General features: G+C 42.7%; 1 long non-coding RNA gene across 1 annotated transcript in view; it reads left to right on the forward strand.

Moving 5' to 3' along the window:
- Positions 1-13024, forward strand: part of LOC309851212 — a 132254-nt gene that overhangs the window by 109166 nt on the left and 10064 nt on the right. The window lies entirely within an intron of this gene.

The raw sequence follows: 13024 nt of genomic DNA on the forward strand, positions 1-13024 counted from the left end.
AAAAGTAGACCTTAAGCGCACAGACACACACGCCTTCCCCAGCCCCAAACACACCCCAGCTCTAAAGTGAGGGTGGGAGGGACTCCCAGGCGAAGAGCCAGATCAGAATCTCAGGTTCTAGAATAAAAATACTCATGCTGAGGAGATGGAGAATGGTCTGAACATCTGATGCCTTTGTGGCAGTTACTGTTTGATGGAAAGTAATTTCAAAGGATCGTTCTTAAGAACAAACCCTCAATTATAATTAATTAATGAATGACCGAGCCTTCCACTTCCAGGGTGCCTTTCATCCCCAGCACACCTCAAAACCAAACAACCCAGCCTGCACCAGGACTTCCTTGGCCCCTGGCAGGAATGTAGCCTTTGGTAACTGGCCAGCGGCCCTGTCCTGGCTGAGCCTTGAACAGGCTGGCTTCTGTATGTCTGTGACCTGCAGAGGGGATGGAGGAACACAGGAGTTGTGCCATGGGCTGTCGAACATGCTTGATGAATCTTAGGCTTTATCTGCCAAGGTAAAGGTTAGGAATGGATAAAGAACGAGTCTGGGGGTGGGGAGCCACGTGCTGGTTACCAGCAATTAGATTTAAAGGGGACTTTGAAATAAAATGGCAACACTGGAACGGACTTTAGTATACCTCCATTCAAACCACTAATCTTACAGACGTGGAAACCTGGCCTGGGTGAGGCCTCGTAGGGCATGGCAGAGGACTGATCGTGGGTTAGAGGCAAAGCCACGGTGGGATTCTTTCCATCACACGGCACTGTCATCATTGAGTTGAATCTTGACAGAGCCTGTAAAGATTCTCTTCCATCATGGTGGTAATGGGACTTCCCAGGTTACACAGCCCTTTGATGGTCGTTATTAAAGGTGCTCGACCACTCTTGAGGTAGCCACGCAAGGGTTAGTGTCCCCATTTTATAGATAAAGCATCCGGGGCCCATGGAGGTGACTGATTCAGAGCTGATTTGCATGTGTAATATAACTCAGCACATGAATGCGTAGGTGTCACTGCCTTGGTCTGTGCTGTTCCCACTGCTGGGACACTCGCTGCCTGACTGCCCGCACCCACTCCCCTGACTTCCAGACATAGTTCAAGGGTTACCTCCCTCCATGAGATCATTAACTGATTTTTCCTGCATGAGTTGGGTGCCCCTTCTATGAAGAAGCCACATTTTCTGGATCCTAAGACCCTCTGGAGGGGCAAACAGATTTGTATCCCCACCCCACCGGGAACCCCTCAACTGGGCCCAGATGCCTCCCGGGACTCCTCTGGGACCACGGGCATCTTGAAAGCTGGGATTATGTCTTCTGTCTCTCAAACACCAGTATGGCTTTTTAAAAAAGATTTTATTTATTTATTTGAGAGAGAGAGCGAGCACAAGTGGAGTGAAGGGCAGAGGGAGAGGCAGACTTCCCACGGAGCAGAGAGTCCAGTGAAGGACTCGATCCCAAGACCCTGGGATCGTGACCTGAGCCAAAGGCAGATGCTCAACCAACGGAGCCACCCAGGCACCCCAGAGTCTGGCTTCTTATAAGCATTTCATAAATGTGTGTTAACTTGGTAATGAACTTTCTAGAGTTAGGATTTTAACTCTGCTCCTCTGAAGTCATTGCCTCCCGCCCCTTTGAGAAGTGTGAGTTGTAAAATCAGATAGTAAGAGAAAGCCACGCCACGAGGTGAACTAGCTAGCCATAAAGGCAACCTCATTCCTCATTGCAAATAAAATCACCTAAAGCACACCAGCTCTGCTTGTCCACCCTGGCAACAAAACCTTGCAAACGTTCTCTGGATTTCTTCGTCTTACTGTGGGCAAGATGGGAAAATTTAGTCAGGACTAAAGGTAGCCTTGAGGGTGCTTAGAGGGAGTATCCTTTAAAAGTGTTCTATGGTCACTTATATCTCTGAACACTAGAAAGAGACAAAAGAGAAACAAGATGGAAAGAAGGCAAATGAGGGAAGCATAGAGACTTGTTTGGATATGTGGATGCTGCCTGATCATTTATTGACTCAAGGTTTGGGTCAGCTCCGGAGAGTGTTCACATGGACCCAGCCTCACAAATGACAACACCCAGGTTGTATAAAGGGCCAGTCTGTGTGCTGTCTCCTGAAACTCCCTCTCAGTGACTGGTGATGGGAATGATCACTTCACTGCACTTTGCAGGCATGTCTGAAGTGGCCATGACCTATTAGCCTTGTGAATTGGCCCATGCGTCATTTTACATCAGTGTGTGGGAGTTGGGATTTACAGGGGTTAACCCGAAGCAAAATACTTCTTGTGTTATATCCAGCAGGACCAGGGCAGGGAAAAATTGGTGGTGCCATCTGAGAAGACTGGAGAGAGGTCACCTCTTTTTTTATTTTTTTCTTTGAGAGAGGTCACTTCTAGAACTATTATGCAAAGATTTTCCTTGTAGCTCCCAATCTGTAGTGCTCCACTACAGATTTTAAAAGAAATGGTGGATTTTTGATTGTTGGTTGGTAAAAATGATACCTGCTTATTATAAAAAACACTCAAGTACTACATGAAAGTATAAGAAAAAAGATTCTCCCACACAGACAACATTGGTAAATTAGTGAACATTATTTCAGATACTCTCGATCTCTATATATTATAGACATATGGGTGACTAGAATAATTTTAGAAAAATGAACTCATACAGTGTATTCTATTGTAGAAGAATGAAATTTTAAAAATGTAGTTGACAAGCTGAAATGAGTTTTCTTTAGTTACATGTTTTCTATAGGATTTTTAGACTTTTCGTCATATTCTTTTTGCAATTTTTAAGGGGAATAAAATGACCTGTAAATTTGTGGAATCACAGAGTTGGAGAGAAGGGCAAGAATAGGTCATCTGTTGCAGCTTTCTGCTTCTAGGTAGCTCAACTGCAAATTGCTGAGCTTATTTTTAAACTGATTTTTAAAGAACTCAAGGGATAAAGGCTCAATTGCCTTCTTCTTTTTTTTTTTTAAGATTTTATTTATTTGTTTGACAGACAGAGATCACAAGTAGGTGGAGAGACAGGCAAAGAGAGAGGAAGGGAAGCAGGCTCCCTGCCGAGCATAGAGCCTGATGTGGGGCTCGATGTGGGGATCCCAGAATTCTGGGATCATGACCTGAGCCGAAGGCAGAGGCTTTAACCCACGGACCACCCAGGTTCCCCTCAATTGCCTTCTTAATAGATGTCCAACACCTACTCATCTTTCTGGTCAATGAGCATTTCACCTATGATCCGGTTTCATGAATTTTTTTGTATTTCTATGGGGTTCAAACTGTTTCTAAATTATTCTTCTTTGTATGACTTGACAGCTAAAAGATTTGTAATTTTCGCATTTGGTTCATCTTTCTGATGAGTTGAGATGTAGTTGCTAAAAGGGATGGATATTTTGCAGGAGAGGTTGGACAGAGAGTGTATGAAGGGGATTGCATGTGGGCATTAGGGGATCAGAAGGGAGCCTGGCAGCCATTGCTGTCATTTTCTGGGAGCACAGTTGTGTGTGTGCCTTTTATTTTTTTTTTAAAGATTTTATTTATTTATTTGACAGAGAGAAATTACAAGTACACTGAGAGGCAGGCAGAGAGAGAGAAGGAAGTAGGCTCCCTGCTGAGCAAAGAGCCCAATGCGGGACTTGATCCCAGGACCCTGAGATCATGACCTGAGCCGAAGGCAGCGGCTTAACCCACTGAGCCACCCAGGCGCCCGTGTGTGTGCCTTTTAAAGACAATCATTCCATCACTGAGATTTTCCCTAGGCACCATCTCTTTAGATTGAGAGAAGTACGGCCAGAACAGTCCCCAAATAGAAGTTTGACTCTGCATGGCACTTCAGAACAAATGAGTAGATCTTCAGGCAAAATTGCTATGTCATTATCCTGTGACTTGGAGGGCTACATAACAAGATTAGACACTTATAGAAATAAAACATAGTGCCTGCTGTGCAGACAGACCAGACATCCTAGAAGTACCTAAGTTTATCAAACTGTGGCCAAATAAAAATAAAGGTTTTTCATGTTTTGACTTTTCCAGGAAAACATGGCCAACAGGTAGAAGGCTAAGTGAAGAAGTATTCCATATAGTATTCTAGACTAGGAGGGGAAGGCAAGCCAGTGTAAGGTGCTTCCAAATAATATGTGTATGTGTTGACTGATGTACAAGGAGAAATAATAAAAATACACACAGGCGAAAAGAATTTCAGGGTCATCGTAGGAAGTTTTCTCAAATGGTAGGTGATGAGACCACCTTGTTGGAAACTCTTCATGATCTTATTTTGAAAAGCAACAAAGAATTAGATGAGGATGCAGAGGTAGACAGAGCCTCAGTGACCACAGACAAAGAGCATGTGTGGCCTTATGGGCAGAGTTAGGAAATTTGAGGAGAAGAGAGCAGAATAAAGAAAGAGAAAGCAGATTTCAATTCAGTAAAATCTGGTCGTAAGTGTTCACTGAGGTCTTACTCTGTATTAGCATATTCCTGAGCAATTTCGTTATGTAAGAACGTAAGAAACAAAAGACATGTTTGGTGCATTTACTGCATGTCAAGCAACTGCCTGGTTACCCCAGGACTTAATAGTAAGGAAGCTGAAAGGCCCAGGCTCTGGCCTGCTCACCTTTAAGTCTTCAATACTATTTTCAGTTTATAGAGGGCTGTGGTGGACCTTCCATAAATGTTTATTAACCTTGGCCTTGGGAAGTTCCACTACTGCTCTATGGATTACGTCAAACAGACTATGTGAGATACAGAGAAGAAGAAGGAAGATGACGGTGGCGAAGTCTGGTTAAAAATAAGCTCTCTAATGGAGTGGATGTGGGCATTAGGGGATCAGAAGGGAGCCTTGAGGGGCTGTCATGATTGAAAGGGAGCAGGTGGTCCCAGGTAATGGAGTCAGAAAGAATGGCTGGAAAGAAAAGACAAATGCTGTAGAAGTTCCCAAATTCTAGATTCTTTTTTTTTTTTTTTAAGATTTTATTTATTTATTTGGCAGAGATCACAAGTAGGCAGAGAGGCAGGCAGAGAGAGAGGGAGGAAGCAGGCTCCCTGCTGAGCAGAGAACCCAATGCAGGGCTTGATCCCAAGACCCTGAGATCATGACCTGAGCCCAAGGCAGAGGCTTAACCCACTGAGCCACCGAAGTACCCCCAAATTCTAGATTGTGTTGATCGTATCCCCATGGTGTTTTGTTTTTTTTTTTAAATAAAGGTCCCCCCTGTCTTGTAAGGTAGTAGTTTGAGCTATAGGCTTAATTAGATTCAGGTACGACTCTTTTGGCAAGAATGCTTCCCAAGGAGTGTGGTGTTCTTCTTCTTGTTCATCCTGTAACAAAATGCCTTACATCAGCCTTGCTTCGCCATCGATGCTGAAGTTCTTAAAGCTTCCATATCCCAGGCGAAAATTACCCAGGTGAAAAAACAAGACAATGCTTCATTCTAAGCTGAGATTTTTTCACTTGGAATTCAATGGAGAGTTTAGTGGAAGTTAGCAAACATCTCTGAAAGTGTATGCAGAATAGTCTCTGCACGTTCCTATGTTTACTCTTCAGAGAGGAAGTTAAGCTTTCATTAGCTCACTAAAGGAGCATATAAATAGAAAAAGTTAGGATCCAATGGTGGTGCATTCTCTCATTGGCCTTTAGTTACCAGTGAGATGTGTAGGATTTATCATATGGTTTCACTTATTTGTTGAGCATAACAAATAGCATGGAGGACATGGGGAGTTAGAGAGGAGAAGGGAGTTGGGGGAAATTGGAGGGGGAGGTGAATCATGAAAGACTATGGACTCTAAAAAACAATCTGAGGGGTTTGAATTGGCGGGTGGGTGGGAGGTTGGGGTACCAGTGGTGGGTATTATAGAGAGCATTGATTGCATGGAGCACTGGGTGTGGTGAAAAAATAATGAATACTGTTATGCCGAAAATAAATAAAAAATAAATTTAAAAAAAAAGATGTGTAGGATTTTCATGTTTTGTAGGGACACAACATTGGACTTCAAAATGAACCATATTTATCACCTGTCTTATACCCATCACTTTAGAGACAGGAAAATAAAGAAGTGGAGTACTTGGAGCAAGGGCCTTTGGCCAGCTAATATAGCAGAGCCAGGACTACCAGAAGGATTCCATGACATTGTTGTAGAGCTCCTTAGCGTTTCTACTTTTTCTGTTTTTTTAAATCATAAAGCTGATGCTTGGGATTCACTAACATTTTTGCACTTGTGGGAAGTCAGTTCATGCATTTGTTTGTCTGCAAATAGCCAGCTATGTTTAAAATGTTTCTGTTCCTTTTTTCCTCCCGCCCTTCACCTATCTGATTCCATTGCTACTTAAACTCCATAGCCACACATAATTCGCGTTAAAAATCCCCCAATTTAATTAACGTAATTATTTATTTTATTGAGAGTTCCCTTTAGAGGTGCCCTGGACTAGACCGATAAGATCACAGCTCCTGCCTTCAAGCATCCTTCAGTCTATGGATATGAAGGTTTTGTTTTGCTTTGTGTTTTGCAGTCTGCACTGTCTGCGTCACCGCAGTCACTCTGCCAGTGACGCAGACTGTTATGTGAGGGTCTGTGCTGGGGGCGCTTAGGAGCAGTTACTGATCTCTACTCATTTAGATCCTGAATTCAGAGTTGCCAGATCTCAGGGAGACATGGGGCAGTTCAGCGTTACCACCAACAAAGAAAGCCATGTTTCCCGGATGCTGGGATCTTTTCACCCAGTAGCGATGAGGTCATCCTCATTTGAGTGACAGACTTGTCATTCAGTCCCTCATCGTGGAGCTTGGGGAGAATGGGTTGGCCTATCCCATGATACTGGGAGTTCAGTCTCATCACTATCATGTTTAAAAAAAAAAGGAGGCCGGGCGCCTGGGTGGCTCAGTGGGTTAAGCCGCTGCCTTCGGCTCAGGTCATGATCTCAGGGTCCTGGGATTGAGTCCCACATCAGGCTCTCTGCTCAGCAGGGAGTCTGCTTCCCTATCTCTCTCTCTCTCTCTGGCTGCCTCTCCATCTACTTGTGATTTCTCTCTGTCAAATTAAAAAAAAAGGAGGCCCATCTCCTCCCTTTTCCCAGTTTCCTTTTCCAGCTGCCACCAAACCTCTCTGAGCAGTTAAGAGGTGTTCCAGCCAGATAGCTTCTTAGAAAGGAGTGCCAGGACAATCTGGGCTAAGCCTGGCTTTAGACAGATCCCCAAGTCCTCCTGCCCTGCCTCTGGCAGGCCACCAGGCCTGTTGAGGTGATTTTGTTCATTTAAGGCTGCAGAAGACAAACAGATCCCCACCAGTGGGTGGGGAGTGCTAGTGTAAGACTGAAATGATTTCATTTTTTCCTCCTTTTTATCGTCTTAGTCTGATGAACATGATAGGTAACAGATAAATCCCTCATACAAAGGTTGTTGTCGTTGATAATCCTCGAATCAACCTGCACATTAGTTTCAGTGCTCGTGGGGTGTTCCTTTCTTTGGCCATTTAAGGAGACGTTGTGAGTAACTGTGATGTTGGTTTGCTGAGACGTCATGTCATGCCTTTTGCTGAAGTCTGTCTTGGTAGCTTTTACCTCTAGTGCAGTGTGGTTCATGCTGCGACATGGTCAGTGTATGGAGGGTTGTGGGAAGGTCCTTGTGCTCCAGGATTCTTTCCCACTTGACAGTTGTTGGTGCCTGAAATCCAACCATTTATTTGTTTGGTTCACCAAAATAATGCTTCCTGTTAAAAAAAGAAAAAAACAACACCTTACCGTATACTTGCTCTAAGGGATAGGAGTGGAGAGAGCAAGGGGGAATGGTGATGAGATGAAGTTGGATGCACACAGGTACTGGTATGTTCCAGGCTTTCCTGACCCTGAGTATTTTGATCTGAAACATAAGAGTTTCTTACAGAAAGATTTTAAGCGGGGGAGTGCCGTGCCATGCCTTGTGGAAAATGCTTGAGAGATTTTGGCCCTATCTAGAAGAGAGACAATGGTGGTTTACTCATTATTAGTATTATTATTATTTTGCAGAAAAATGATTTTAATGAAATACGCAAGGATATTTGAGGAGTAGCACAGCGGTGGTTTTCTGCCACGAAAAAGAAGACATTGTCATAAAATTCAGTTTATTTTTTATTCTTATGGTGTCCTCAGTGCGCATGTGCTGCATTGACTTTTTCTACAGGCTTATATCATTAGCACAGTGTTGAGGATGCTGTCTTAGACCGTGAATGTTTGATACATGTCCTAATCCGTCTGCTTTTAGACAGAAAGTAGACCAATCATATAGGTGGCTAAAGTATTCTTTTGTTCAAGGCTCTTAACCTTTTTATGGACAAGTAAGTACTATGATGGAATCTCTGTTACAGCTAAAAGAATTTACACAGTAAAAGGAGATAGATTTGCCTGAGGTTGTCCAGTGTCAGTGGCACAGGGGCCCGGGGGCCATCCCCTACTTAATCACTGGCTGCAGATTTCATGCATGTATTTACCATGGCTTCACGTGCATTTATAGTATCTTTGCAAATTTATTACTAGGTTGCTCCTCTTAATATTTGTGGGTGATGTTCTTCTTACCTATTTTCTTGCTTATTTACTATTCATGGCTTGGCTTTTGGTTTGGGAAAATTGGATTTATTCTTTCTCTATTCTCTCCTTTCTTTTGGTTAGAAATGATTGTTTTTTCTTTTCTTTCCTTCTTTTTTTTTTTTGTAAGATTTTATTTATTTACTTGAGAGAGAGAGAGCAAGTGGGAGAAAGAGCACAAGCAGGGGAAAGGGGCAGAGGAAGAGGGAAAGCAGACTCCCCATTGAGTAGGACTTGATCCCAGGATCCCAGGACCATGACCTGAGCTAAAGGCAGGCACTTCACTGACTGAGCCACCCAGGCACCCCAGGAATTATTGCTTTTTCTATGCTTCTAGTTTCCGTGCTCCTTTTAAAAATCATCCTGGGAGGTGCCTGGGTGGCTCAGTGGGTTAAGGCCTCTGCCTTCGGCTCAGGTCATGAACCCAGGGTCCTGGGATCCAGCCCTGTATCGGGCTCTCTGCTCAGCAGGGAGCCTGCTTCCTCCTCTCTCTCTGTTTGCCTCTCTGCCTACCTGTGATCTCTGTCTGTCAAATAAATAAATACAATCTTTGAAAAAAAAAAAAACAACTTTTAAAAATCACCCTGATGATGTTGTACCTTTTCCATATCTTTGTTACGGTGTGAATTAGTGGAAGGGACTTTGGCCTGGGGGTTAAAGACCCTGATTTGCTACTAACACTCTAGGTAATCTTAACCTCTTGGTCTCAATTTTCTTATCATTAAAGTGGGACTAACGATCTTTCCTGTAATTAATGGAGCTATTGTTGGGAGTGAATGAGTTAATGTACACACATGACCTGTATAATCTGTATGTAATATACATACATGAACTATATAATCTGTATGTAATATACATACATGAACTATGTAATGTGCATGCTATATGCACACAAACTATGTAATCTGTGTACAGTGTACCTCCATGAGCTGTGGAATTGGCATATAATGTGCTCATATGAACTTCATAATCTATAAGCTTCAGTGCACAGTTGAGGGTAGAGGGTAGTGATGTTGTAAACACTCCATGTCTACCCTCAGCCATGATCCCACAGGTCTTGAGAGAGAGAAGACCAGTGGGGTTGTCAGAAGGTCACAAGGGCTCAATAAAAAAGCCTTGCCTAACAGGTATACTTCTGTCCCTAGATGAACTCAGAAATAAACATTAATTGCAAGAGTTTACATTTTATAGATACAGTCCATGTGAAGGTTAGTCTACATTTATGCTGATGAATGTTTTAGTGAACAGCTTCAAGTTCAGAATTTGCTTCTGCCATCTGCTGCCAACCCCTCAGGCCTCAATTCCTACAAATGTGAACTGAGCTTAATACTCACTCTGATAGATAGGGGCTATTGTGGACATTAAATTAGATAATTCATGTACAACACCTAAAAAGTGCTCAGTGGTACTTATTAAAATGTGTGTGTATGTGTGTGTTTGTGTGTGTGTGTGTGTGTGTCTATGTTAAGATAGTCTGTTCTGGTCAGATAAAATAAGCCTTCATCACTCTCTGTTCTGGCTTTAGACAGTTTCCTGGGAAGTTATATATTTTTTATAGAATGCTCTAAACTTAGACACTATTTCAGTATCCTTGGTGTCTTTTAAATTCTCACATTTCAATTAATTATATCCCAATTTCTTTGTTTGTTGTATTTTATTCTTACTCCTACTGTGTTATCTGTTTAGAGTTATTTGTATTTTAGGATGGACACTTTTTGCACTCTGAGGAAGTTACCAGAACATTCTCTATCTTACGTTGTGTTATGATAACTGGGGCTTAAGGTAGCATGAAGCACAATGAACCAGTCTTACAGTTCTTCTAGGAAGGCTTAAATTTGTCCTGTTTCCTTTGAGCAAGTGAAAGCCATTCCTGGGCACCTTTTGTTAGATCTCACTTCCATTCTTTCTTTCCATTTATGTCTCTCTCTCATTTCTCTCATGGACCATGACTCTTTCTCTCCCCTTTGTTTTCTCCATTCTCTCCCAGAGAGGAGAGATCAGAAGAGTGGCCAGATTGGCTGAAGGGACAGGATCATTCCAGCTAGTTGCCTTTTTTCTTTAACCCTGAAATCATAACAGTCAATTAGGGAATGAATTCTTGCAAAATGTATGTGGGTTAAAAAAAAAAAAAAAAAGAAGATGGACTTTTGCATGACGGTTTCAAGTTCAGGGTGTGAGGTCACACAGTCTAGGATTTGAATACTGGTTCTTGACACTAAGTGTCCATGAGACTCTGGTAAGTTAAGAGTGTCTCTTGCCTGAGGCTCCTCAAAGATGAGTGGGTGTGTAGGAAATGCACATGAAGAACACTGAACACTTTGTTTGGCATATTGGAAGGACTCAGTAAATGTTAATTGTTGTTATTGTTGCTATAAAAAGGTGACCCCCAGAAGGCTATGGAGTATGTTTACCTCTTCAAACTATGAGTTAAGAGATGAGCCTAAGTATACACTCTCTTTGCATCACTTGTGTTCCCCGAGGCTTGAAGTGCAACATGGAACTTGACTGGTTGGTAGACTTAAACACTCATGACTTTGTTACCATATGCATCAAGCTGCAGTTTGGGTCTTCGTGCTTTATGGAGAGGAAATGACCCCTCTCTCTGGTTTTCTTTTGGTTTAGTTGTAGGAGAGTGTGACAAGCAGAATAATGTCCTCCCCGCCGCCCAACATGTCTGTCTCCTAATATCTAGAACCTGTGAATATGTTATGGTATGTGGCAATGGGGAGTTAGTGTTGCAGACAGAGTTAAGGTTGCTAATAAGCTGGCCTAAAAATGGGGAGATAATCTTGAATGATTCAGGTGGGGCTGTCTTTAGAAGTAGAAGATGGAGGTAGAAGAAAGTCCACATCTGGGAAGGAATATGGTAAAGGCAGAGTGGGAATGATGAGGTTGCTGGCTTCAAAGGTGGAAGGAGAGCCCAAGCCAAGGAATGTGGGAGGCTAAACGAGGCAAGGAAACAGGTTCTTCTTCAGGACCTCCAGGAGGGAGCACAGTTCTGCCAACGCCTTGTTTGCGCTCAGTGGGACCTGTGTCAGACTTCTGAAATAAGATAATAAATTTGTGTTATTTTGAGCCATTCAGTTTGTGCTCATTTGTTTCAGTGGCAATAGCAGATTAACATAGCAAGTGTATGTGTGTGTGAGAGAGACAAATACAAATAGAAACTCTTGTGATGGATTTTTGCTGAAGATTAAATTAAGGTAAATAGAGTAGTTTCCATGTCATTTGTAAAATGTACATTTTTGTAGGTATCATAGGGATTTTTAATTGTTAGCAGAATAGCAGAGATCGTTGTAGAACTATTTAATAAACTCAACATTATCCACATTACAGGCATATTTTTAATTTGCAAGTTAATGTATATATCTCACAACATGAAAGCATTTAAACTTTTAAACATTTAAACATTTACTGAAATATTTCACAAATGATTTTTACTGAGAAGTGTAAAATTACAAAAACCAGGGGTTTTCTTGAAGAGCCAGGACATCCGTGGGTACCATCATTAGGGTGGATGTGAATATTTGTTTTCAATTACACCCCAAAGCTATGTCCCACGCGATCTCCTCATCTGGCCACAGCTCCTGAGCTCCTATGTGGACCTTCCTCTCAGACAGAGCTACGCGAACCACAGGTTTGTTTATCAGTAATTGCTGTTTACTGCACGGGCTTCATATCATTAATATGAAGAGGCGGGGCTGTAACTGCGGTGCTAGACGTGATGCCTGCAGTCCATTCCCACCAAGCATTCTGTTCTGTTTGTGTGAGCTGCAAATGACGTCTTGTCTTAGCTCGCTGGGTGGCCACAAGAGCATACCTATCTTCCCCCTTCTTCCTTCTTATTTTGTCTGTGCAGCCCAGAATCTCCCCTGAATTTGCCAGTCATAGCATCTTCTATTTTTACTATCTAAACCCAGTACATTTGATTTCACTTCTTAGAGCTACCCCCCAATAATTTGTAGCCTATATTAAAAGGGATTTGGGGGAGATTTTTGACATCCTTTCCTGTTACCCCATATCCTGTTAATCTCAGGGTCACAACCAGAAAGTCCTCTACAGCTTCAGCAGCTCATGACTGATGTTGAAGCTACAGGTCATCTGTTGGAAACATGGCTGATTGGCAGCTATTGTTTCGACCTTGAGCTCACCATGACTATGGACAGGGTTAGAAATGAGATCTGTGCTTTCCTGATGCTTCTCCAAATCAAGACCTCTTGGTTTTATGTCTAGTATAGAACTGTGCCATTCTGTGCCCGTCCTCAAACAGTAAACCTCACATGAACTCAACCACCTAACTCCTGTATTTGGAATGAGATGAGCGGAAGTGCCATCTAGTTGGGCTATCTGTTCTCTGAGAAAGGGCTTCACAGGGTGACACTCCCTCATGCAGTCCCTGTGGTCTGAGTCTCTTCTTAAGCTGGTGGGTTCAAAAGCACCATTTTATTAGTGCACCAGAACCAAAGGGGTTCTCAGGAG

The sequence above is a fragment of the Mustela nivalis genome (assembly GCF_964662115.1).
Source record: "Mustela nivalis genome assembly, chromosome: 17".
Lineage (NCBI taxonomy): Eukaryota > Metazoa > Chordata > Mammalia > Carnivora > Mustelidae > Mustela > Mustela nivalis.